Raw genomic sequence first — 10,265 nt, 5'->3', positions numbered from 1 at the left:
AAATCAATTTGTTAGTACAGTGGAACCTCCGTTTTCGAACGCCTCTCAGTTCGAACAAATCGGTTCTCTACCAAAATATTCGAGAAATTCTTGCTTCGCTTTGCGTTCAAAAAATCGGAGTTCGAACGCCGGTACGCTAGGGGCAATGCTGAGCGGCGTGCGAGTGTAGAATGCCCCCACCCCTCGTGAAGAACTGTTGTCACGTGAACGCGCACTCCTTTTTGCTTTTGTTGTTAATATCGGTGAACGGAGTGTTTTAACCCCTAATTATGCCTCGCAAGAAGGTCGGTGCAAGCAGCAAAGTTGCTACAGGTGAAAAAAGAAGAGTAGTGCGTACAACTATTGCATTTAAGAAAGAAACAATAGCAAAATATGAGGACGGTGTGCGAGTTTCCCTTCTTTCAGGAATACAGCATGGCTTCTGCATACCACCACAAAGGTAAGAAATCCTATTCATAATTATTTCCTTTATCCTTTAACGGCTCATCACTTGTTGTGGAGACCCAGGTCCTAAATGACGTGCAAACGACCTGATTTTTTTATTTTTACACGTTCATGTTAGCGTGATATTTTGTACGGAAGATTACGCTAACGCGAACGTAGGATTAGTCTGGGTTAGCTTTACGTTAAATATTCAAGATAAACATTCAGGGTGTTGGAGCGGATTCAAACAATGTTCTAGAACGGATTATTGTCGAATACCGAGGTTCCACTGTAATTAATTAATCCATAAATTGAGTGTGCGGCACATACATTCAATTTTCACATCAAAGTGGCGGCCTTAAACTGTTATCCCGAGGGCCACGCTTGGCGCGTGGGCCACACATTTGAAACTGCTGCCTTTGAGTAACCACCATAGCAGGTTTCAAATATACACAAGTACATGGAATTAGTAAATGTTATTAATATATAATTTGTCTTTCTATAAACTTGTAAATATTAAATAAATATAATTATACATCTTGACAAATTGTTCCTATTATATTACTATATTATATTATAATTCTTATAGTAACTAAATGAAATAAGACGAAAATATACTTAAAATATTTTGTCAAATGAAATATTATAGAATATAATGTTTCACTTATTATATTATAAATAATTTCTAGCACATTAACAAAACGTCATACATAATGTAAAATGTTATGTAGTATATATTTTGAATACAATTTTGATTGTTTTATATTACTTGATCCATCATTTTTCATATTCTACAATTTTTAAAGCTTCTGAAGTAAAAACAAATAAATCATCATACCCAAAAGATAATCAGTACACAATACAGATTTTTTTATCTTTTACTGTGATTTTTTTTTTTTTTTTTTTAATGAATAAGACACAAGATAACTATTATGACATTACTTATAAATTGTAGTTCACATATATACTGTCAGGACCAGAACAGAGACAGGACCCACTTGCATTATGTTTCTCTTAGTTTTATTGGAAGTAAGGAAAGGGCTGCACCCACGATCCGATGATCGCTGGGCGCGGGAAGCAGGTCGCTCTGATTGCGGAAGTGGGACTTCCGTGGCGAGCGATGGCGGTGACGGGAACGGAAAAACGTTTCAATAGTTTGGAGAGCAAACTCGTTGGGGTCGGGAACGAGTCGTAAGCCAGGAGAGGAGAATAGCATCAAAAAAGAGTCGAAGCCGGGGAACAGACGGGAGCAAAAAACAGGTGGGAGTCAGGGACGAAAAAGGATTGCCTAGTGTAAACTGAGGTTCGCAGACGGACTGACAACAGGGGGCAGAAAGGAGTAGGTTTGAATAGGGACAGGTAGCCAATCAAAGTCCGAGGCAGTTGCCGCCAAAGGAGCGGGCACAGGTGCATCACATCGTGATCATGACAATATACTCGTTCAAGCCAAATAACATAAACATTCCTAAGATTAGAAACAAAATATCTGATTCCTATGTCTTCCTATTTCACATTTTAAATAATTTCAAATATGATAACAAGGGTGATATGTACTATAGTTTTAATATTGTTAGGGTTAGGGTTACAATAATTAATATACTGCCATGAAGAAAACAATCTGAAAAAAATCTCATAAGAATTACGATTAAAAGTAAAAAGTGCCTGTTTTAAAAACTATTTATCTAGTGAAATGACGGAACAGTAAAGGTTTATTGTGGCACAGTGAGTGACTGGTAAGTACTTCAGGTCGCATTGTATGGAGTTCGTTGTATGGAGTTTGCATGTACTCCCCATGCCTGCGTAGATTTTCTCGAGGCACTCCATTTTACTCCTACATTCCAAAAGTTTATTTAAAGGGCTGTATTTCTCATGTTTTTTTTCCAAAATGTTTAACTTTTTATAGTGCCATTGTAAAAATCCAACCCACATGTCAGGTGACACAGTTGGCGTAAACCTCTCAAGCAACAGACTGTTTTATTATTTTTTTTTTCCCCAAAACCCCCGAGGAGCATCCTCTGCTAAAGTCTGTCAAATTTCCATATCTAGTAGTCAGCAGAGCATCCGAGCTGAATACTAAGTGCACACCCACCATTAAGATAAGCTCTTCTCAATTCCAGTTTTGACCATTTGACCAGAGTCAGTCGTGGCACCGCTGACCGACAGTCGGAAACGGAGTCACAATGGTGGATAACAGCAAGCTTTCATTGTATTACTTTTCTTGCTAATGAGTACTGTGACACGTTATTACCGTAAATTCCGGACTATAAGCCGCTACTTTTTTCCCAAACGTCCAACCCTGCGGCTTTTTCAGTGATGCGGCCATTTTATGTAATTTTTCTAACGGCCGCCAGTGGCGCTCAAGTACATACCCTCATCATGCAAAATGCAAAAAGAAAGGCACATCAAAAAATCCACCATCACCAACGGGTTCCGAAAAGCCGGTCTGCTGCGTGACGGAGAGGAGGGCACAGAATCAGGAGTGGATGGGAGCGTGGGACAACGTCTATATGACAAATTTTCTTTCCGACACTGAGGAAGACGACTTTGATGGCTTCAGTTCTAAGGAGGAATATAAGGACGGTTTACCGTGATTTTTACAAGTACGGTATGGTTTTTTTAACAAACCCATTTACTGTATTGCGAGCGTATTGCTAGCATGTTGCTACAATTAACTTCCCTGTCAGGCACCGTTTGGGATGAAAGTTATATTATTATTATTAAAGCTTTGAAAACTCTCTCGGTGTACTGTCTTTCTTTGTAAATATGTGTAACCATGTATAATATGTATTTGCAACTGTATATTTTTGTAATGTATTTATTTTAGAGACTTAGTCTGATATGTTTTGCATGGGCGAATCAAAAAGAAGGGGTGAAAAAAACGGGGGCTGACGGGAAGTGGAGTAAAGGTGAGACATGTTTGTGGACGCGGCGGACAATAGTGGATATATATTTTTCCCACCCTTACCTTTGGAAATATACACTTTTTTCCTTGGATTACTTTTAACGGGACCCGGACTCTGCAGGGCTGCATCAAACCTTAAGTACCGGTATCATTTTCCGTTCATTTTGCCGGCTGTGATTTTTGGACTGTGCACTTTACTGAAGGACATTCAATTTCAATCGCGGGACTTAAAGTCGGGTTTGGGTTAATTTTGTGTCTGTGTTATTTTTTTTTTTAATATGGGCGCATGCGGCTTATATACAGGTGCGGCTTGTGTAAGTACAAACTCGTGTTATTTCTTAAAATGTGGTGGGTGCGGCTTATAATCAGGTGCACTCTGTAGTCCGGAATTTACGGTAAAATAATTATGTAACTCAATATGGTGAACATGGTCACTGTTATGTGGTTACTGGTTACTGTGCTACTTATCAAAAACAGATTATGACGTAGTGTCTCCTGGTTACTGAACACTCCTGCTTGGTCCACAATGTCACAAACAACAAACAATTCTCCAACAACAACAATTAAGGGTGTGCAAAATTCTGGTCTTTTTTTTTGTAAATTTTTTTAGCAATACACAATGCCTTCAGATGTCTTAAATAGTACCCAGAAATGGAGAAGGAGTTACTCAGGTGGTTTAAATGGAGTGTCTCAGGGAAGTGTCTGTGCAAGCTCTCAATATTGCAAAAGCCAAGAAAGATGCAGCATTCAATGCAAGTTTTAGGTGGTCACCTTCCATGCAAATTCATGGTTCATGGATCCCTTAACCGCAGGGTTGTCGGGGCGCCAATGAGTATGCAACTCTGGACAGCCTTATCCACTGTTGACGGTCCTTTAAATTGTAGACTCAGGCAATGTAGCCTCCCAGTAAGTTAAAAATATAAATGTAATGAAGATCATCTCATTAGCTGCACCGCTTATCCTCAGTAGGGTCGCGGGGGTGCTTGAGCCCATCCCAGCAATCATCGGGCAGTGGGCAGGGGACACCCTGAACTGGTTGCCAGCCAGTTGCAGGGCACACAGGGACAGACAATTTGCTTGCTCATTCATACCTAAGGACAATTTGGACCGGCCAATCCACCTGAAATGCATGTCTTTGGAATGTGGGAGGAAACCGGAGTGCCCGGAGGAAACCCACGCAAGAACGGGGAGAACATACAAACTCCACACAGGAAGTCCAGCAGCTGGATTTGAACCCACACAGGAGGTTCCTAAGACCTTAGAACTGTGCCGCACACGCGCTAGCCACTGCACCACCGTGCTGCCACGTAATGAAGATCTCATCTCTCATCTCATTAGCCGTACCGCTTATCCTCATTAAGGTCGCGGGGGGGCTGGAGCCCATCCCAGCCATCTCCGGGCAGTGGGCAGGGGACACCCTGAACCGGTTGCCAGCCAATCGCAGGGCACACATGGACAGACAACTCACTCGCTCATTCATACCTAGGGACAATTTGGACTGGCCAATTCACCTGAAATGCATGTTTTTGGAACGTGGGAGGAAACCGGAGTGCCCGGAGGAAACCCACGCAAGCACGGGGAGATCATACAAACTCCGCACAGGAAGTCTGGAGCTGGATTTGAACCCACGCAGGAGGTTCCCATGACATGAACTGTGCCGCACGAGCGCTAACCACTGCCCTGCCGTTCTGCCCCTGTAATAAAGATATATTAGGAAAATGAATTTTTTTAGAAAAATCAAAATATACTTAAAATGAGCAAAATGTTTTGTCGGTAGGATATCCATCCATCCATCCATTATCTCCACCTCTTATCCTCAGTAGAGTCGCGGGGGTGCTGGAGCCCGTCCCAGCTATCTTCGGGCAGTGTGCAGGGGACACCCTGAACTGGTCGCCAGCCAGTCGCAGGGAACACAGGGACAGACAATCATTCGCTCATTCACACCTAAGGACAATTTGAACCGGCCAATTAACCTGACATGCATGTTGTTGAAATGTGGGAAAAACCGGGGTGCCCGGAGGAAAACCCACACAGGCACGGGGAGAACATGCAAATTCCACAAAGGAGGTTCGATCTCAAATGCCCACTGTAGCGTGTTATATAGAGTAACTAAATAGTGCTACACAGAATACATATTGCAGTAAGATTCGGTAATATCCAATGTAGGTGGTGTGGTTTAATGTGGGCCTTTACTCTGCCGGGTGGAGTTAAAGAGCCTCATGGCATGAGGAAGAAAAGATCTCTTCAGTCTGTCCGTAGTACAAGACAGTGACAGCAGTCTGTCGCTGAAACTGCTCTTCTGTCTGGAGATAATGCTGTGTAGTGGATGCGATGGATTGTCCATGATTGACCTCAGCTTTTTCAGTGCTCGTCTCTCAGCTACTGTTGTTAGGCTGTCCAGCTCTTTGCCCACAACAGAGCTCGCTTTCCTAGCCAGTTTATTGAGACGAGAGGCATCCTTCTTCTTGACGCTGCCTCCCCAACACGCTGCCGCATAGAAGAGGGCGCTTGCCACTACTGTCTCGTAGAATATTTTCAGGAGCTTTTTGCAGATGTTGAAGGAGGCCAGCCTTCTGAGGAAGTAAAGTCGGCTTTGCCCTTTCCTACATAGAGCTTCTGTGTTGGCAGTCCAGTCCAGTTTGTTGTCCAGCTGCACACCCAGGTATTTGTAGGTCTGGACAAATTCTACACATTCTCCCTTGATGGTTACAGGAACCGGTTGAGTTCTGGTTCTCCTGAAGTCCACCACCATCTCTCTGGTCTTGGTGGTGTTTAGGTGCAGGTGGTTTGCGTCGCTCCATCGGACAAAGTCCTGAATCAATTTCCTGTACTCCTCCTCCTGCCCGTCTCTGATACATCCCACGATCGCAGTGTCGTCGGCAAACTTTTGCACATTTTGATTTTATCAATTATTTTTGCAACAAAAGCACTAATTTTAAACAACATTGGTTACCCTTATTTTACCTGTAGTACAAATGCATACATACTACATAATAATGCAAACATAATATGAGAAATATTTTTTTTATCATAGAAAGCCAATTTTGATAAATAAGTAAATTTGTCATTGTTGCCCTGGTGCACAATAGGCCCCGCCCGTGTGGCACCAGCCGTCGCTCGTTGACAGATTGGCTTTCAGTCTTTTTAGACTCAGTGCTCTCACTCTTCCTTTGTCAGTCCATCAACGAACCTCTGCCCCGCAAGACGTGGGTTTTGACTCAGTCCTGTTTACTGTTGGTATTTCCTGTCTGGTATTGTTCCCATATATTTTGTCCTGTTTACTGTCGTTTTCCAGTTTTGTTCCCGTCTAGTTTGTCTTCTTTATTTTTGATATCCTGTTTTGATATAAATCCTGTTTGTTTCATCCTGTCCGGTATCGACCCCATCCGTCTGATATCTGCTCGGACAATTGCTATCGATCTCGTCGGCCTCTGGCTTCCTATAATTCCCGCCAGACTGCTGCCTAACATGCATGACTCCCCATTTCCCGTAAAATAAAAGGCTTGTGTGAGAAACGTCACGCATTTGGGTCCTGACCCTGTTCCTGTTCATGACATAATTTTAAGTATATTTTTTTCTGACAATTTTCCGTAGCACTCTTGTTGAGAAACGCATTCTTGAACTGTGCAGGTTTCGTGAAAAAAAATATCCAAACATAATATTAGTGTTTTTTTAACTGTTTTGCCACCCACACCAGATGAGTAATAATGCCCAATCCTTTAATTCCTCAAGGTGTTTAAAATAGATTGTTTTTATTTCTGTATAATCCTGATAGGATATTTTTATTTTATATTTTTTTGCTAGTGTTTATTATTTTTAATGGCACCAAAGCTGTTCATCTGGACAATACACAATTAATAACCAGGGTTGGGTAGGGTTACTTTAACTTGATTACTTTCAATTACTTTTGGATTACTCCAATACCAAATATGCTAAAAACGGACAAAATAAACTAAATTTGAATAAAATGATTTTCATTTTGTTTCTGTCGCATTTTATGTTAGTTTTGTCGGAGATCAAAGAGATCAAAGCCAGGAGAGAAAGCTTACCACGTGTTGTGAGTCATCATTTTTATTCATATTTAGTTTCTTTTGTGTTTTATTAGCATATTTGGTATTGGAGTAATCCAAAAGTATTGAAAATAATCAAGTTAAAGTAACCCTACCCAACCCTGGTAATAACAAATACACAGTTCCACAATACTTACTAATTTACTCCAAATGAATTGCTGTTTTCATTTATAAAATCCTAACAAGGTAATTTCTGAGCTACACAACGATATGAATATGGTACATAAGTCTTGCATCAGTATTTTCCCTAAATTAATATGCAAAATGAGATGTTGCATCAGAGTGTTGCAGCGCTTTGGGTGCAGGACAGACATTCCATTTGTCGACTACCCACTCAAGCGTCATGGCCTCCGGCTAAATGTTGCATATTGTGTATGGCGTGCACTCGCTCACCTGAGCAACAACGTAGGCACGCAACCATTTCCTCAATTATGCAAAATTCTTCTCAGTTTTAAGGAGATTGTTTTTTAATAACGCTCAACACCGGGGACTAAGCCGACCTTAAGCTTCAAAACCGTTATTAGGCATGCAGGTAAAAAACTGCGAGGTTATACGTATATGTAGCTGTACAGAAGTTACACAAAAGGGTCGTATAAATAACTTGAAACTGAAGAATCATATGTGCTTGGATGTGTATTGACAAACCGTGCAGCTTCAGGGAGAATGTTCTTTGGAGCGATGAGACGGAATATTTTGCATGTCACATCAGCTTTTCGGTACATTTACAAAACCAGACTTGAAGTCGGTCATACAAATAAAAGAAATTGCCAACCATTGGATGAGCATTAAGTAGACTTTATAAGGTTTTTAGCTTTATCTGTTGCAGGGCATTTTAAATATGCTCATAGCAATGAGCAGTGTTTCTCAGCTGGTGGGTCCGGATCCAAAAGTGTGTCGCTGAGCCGTTTACAGTGGGTTGCGGGATTTTGCTTTGGCAAAATAATGCAAGAAGGAAAAACAAAGGGTCAATTACACATTTTAACAGTAGATGGCGATTATGCTTCGTTCAATATCCTATTCAGTATTTCAGCTTTGTTCCAATTGTGTTTGAGTGGGACTACATCTCATTTTACTGTGATTTGGTTTATTTTCTTTCACTTTTCTGCCCATAATAATGGGTCCTAATATAGCTATTGATAAGGGGAAGGAATATTTTAAAACAGTGATGACACCGATCGAGTTAAAGAAGGAAATTATTGTCGGATTAGAAAATGGTGTACAAGGGTCTTTTGTTGAAGCACTACTTAAGCAAGCGCAAGCGCCCTCTTCTATGCGACACTGTGTTGGGGAGGCAGCGTCAAGAAGAAGGATGCCTCTCGTCTCAATAAACTGGCTAGGAAAGCGAGCTCTGTTGTGGGCAAAGAGCTGGACAGCCTAACAACAGTAGCTGAGAGACGGGCACTGGAAAAGCTGCGGTCAATCATGGACAATCCATCGCATCCACTACACAGCATTATCTCCAGACAGAAGAGCAGTTTCAGCGACAGACTGCTGTCACTGTCTTGTACTATGGACAGACTGAAGAGATTTTTTCTTCCTCATGCCATGAGGCTCTTTAACTCTACCCGGCAGAGTAAAAGCCCACAGTAAACCACACCACCTACATTGAATATTACCGAATCTTATTGCAATATGTATTCTGTGTAGCACTATTTAGTTATTCTATATAACACGCTACAGTGGGCATTTGCACGTCACACTGGGTATTTGTATATTGTATTCTTTTTGCTTTATTATTGTATTGTTCTCAGCTCAGGGATGCTGCTGGAAATGTGAATTTCCCTTCGGGGATGAATAAAGTATCTATCTATCTATCTATCTATCTATCTATCTATCTATCTATCTATCTGTCTACTTAAAGGTAGAGTAATACGGGATCGATACTGGATACAGGATACACGAGCAGGATACCGGACGGGACAGACGGGATCAAACTGGATACAGGATACTGGACAGGACGGGACAGACAGGATACACGAGCAGGATACAGGTGAGTATGGGACAGGCGGGATCAATACCGGTACCAGATGCACAAGCAAGATACGGGACAGACAGGATTTATACCGGATACTGGATACACGAGTAGGATACCGGACAGGACGGGACAGACGGGATCGTTACCGGTTGCAGGGGAGAACAGGACAGACGGGATCGATACAAATTGCAGGATCCACATAAGGATACAGGTGAGGAGGGGACAGGCGGGATTGAAATGGGATGCAGGATACACGAGCAGGATACAGGTAAGGACGGGACAGGCGGATGGATATCACATGCACAAGGAAGATACCGGACAGGAGGGGACAGATGGGATCGATACCGGATACTGGATACACGAGCAGGATACCGGACAGGACGGGACAGAGACAAAATACTTGCCTTGCAAAAAAAGAGCTTTGTTGACGGACTGACAAGGAGTGAATGAGAGCACTGAGTTTGAATAGCAGGGGAACCAATCAGGCAACGAGCAAAAGCTGACACAGGTGAGTGCAATGGGTAATTGCGACAATCGTAATCAATTTTATTATCCGAAGTTCGGCAACAAGACAGTTTAAAGGGACGGTTTGTAAGATTTAACCACAAGATGTTGTTGTATTGTGTAGTGCAACTGAAAATAAGTGCGACAGAGTAGAAGGAAAACACAAACTAATACTTAACTCAGAGACATAACTGCACCATTTGTCTTCTTATTTTTTGTCCAGCTTTTCACAAGGTTTTTGTTTTTTTGACTGTACCCTTGGCAGCAAAATGTAAAATTTGTGAAAATGGTAATGTGTAATAACTGTTTCAGGGTGCTGTTTCTAAATATACATAATATATCAGGTTTCAGAATGCAATTGCTATTGATCAAAAATGAAGTGAAGAGCAGT

The sequence above is a fragment of the Urocampus carinirostris genome, chromosome 10 (genome assembly GCF_059441175.1).
Source record: "Urocampus carinirostris isolate Australia breed hairy pipefish chromosome 10, RoL_Ucar_1.0, whole genome shotgun sequence".
In the NCBI taxonomy this organism is placed as follows: Eukaryota; Metazoa; Chordata; class Actinopteri; order Syngnathiformes; family Syngnathidae; genus Urocampus; species Urocampus carinirostris.
Note: the sequence above shows the minus strand (reverse complement) of the source record.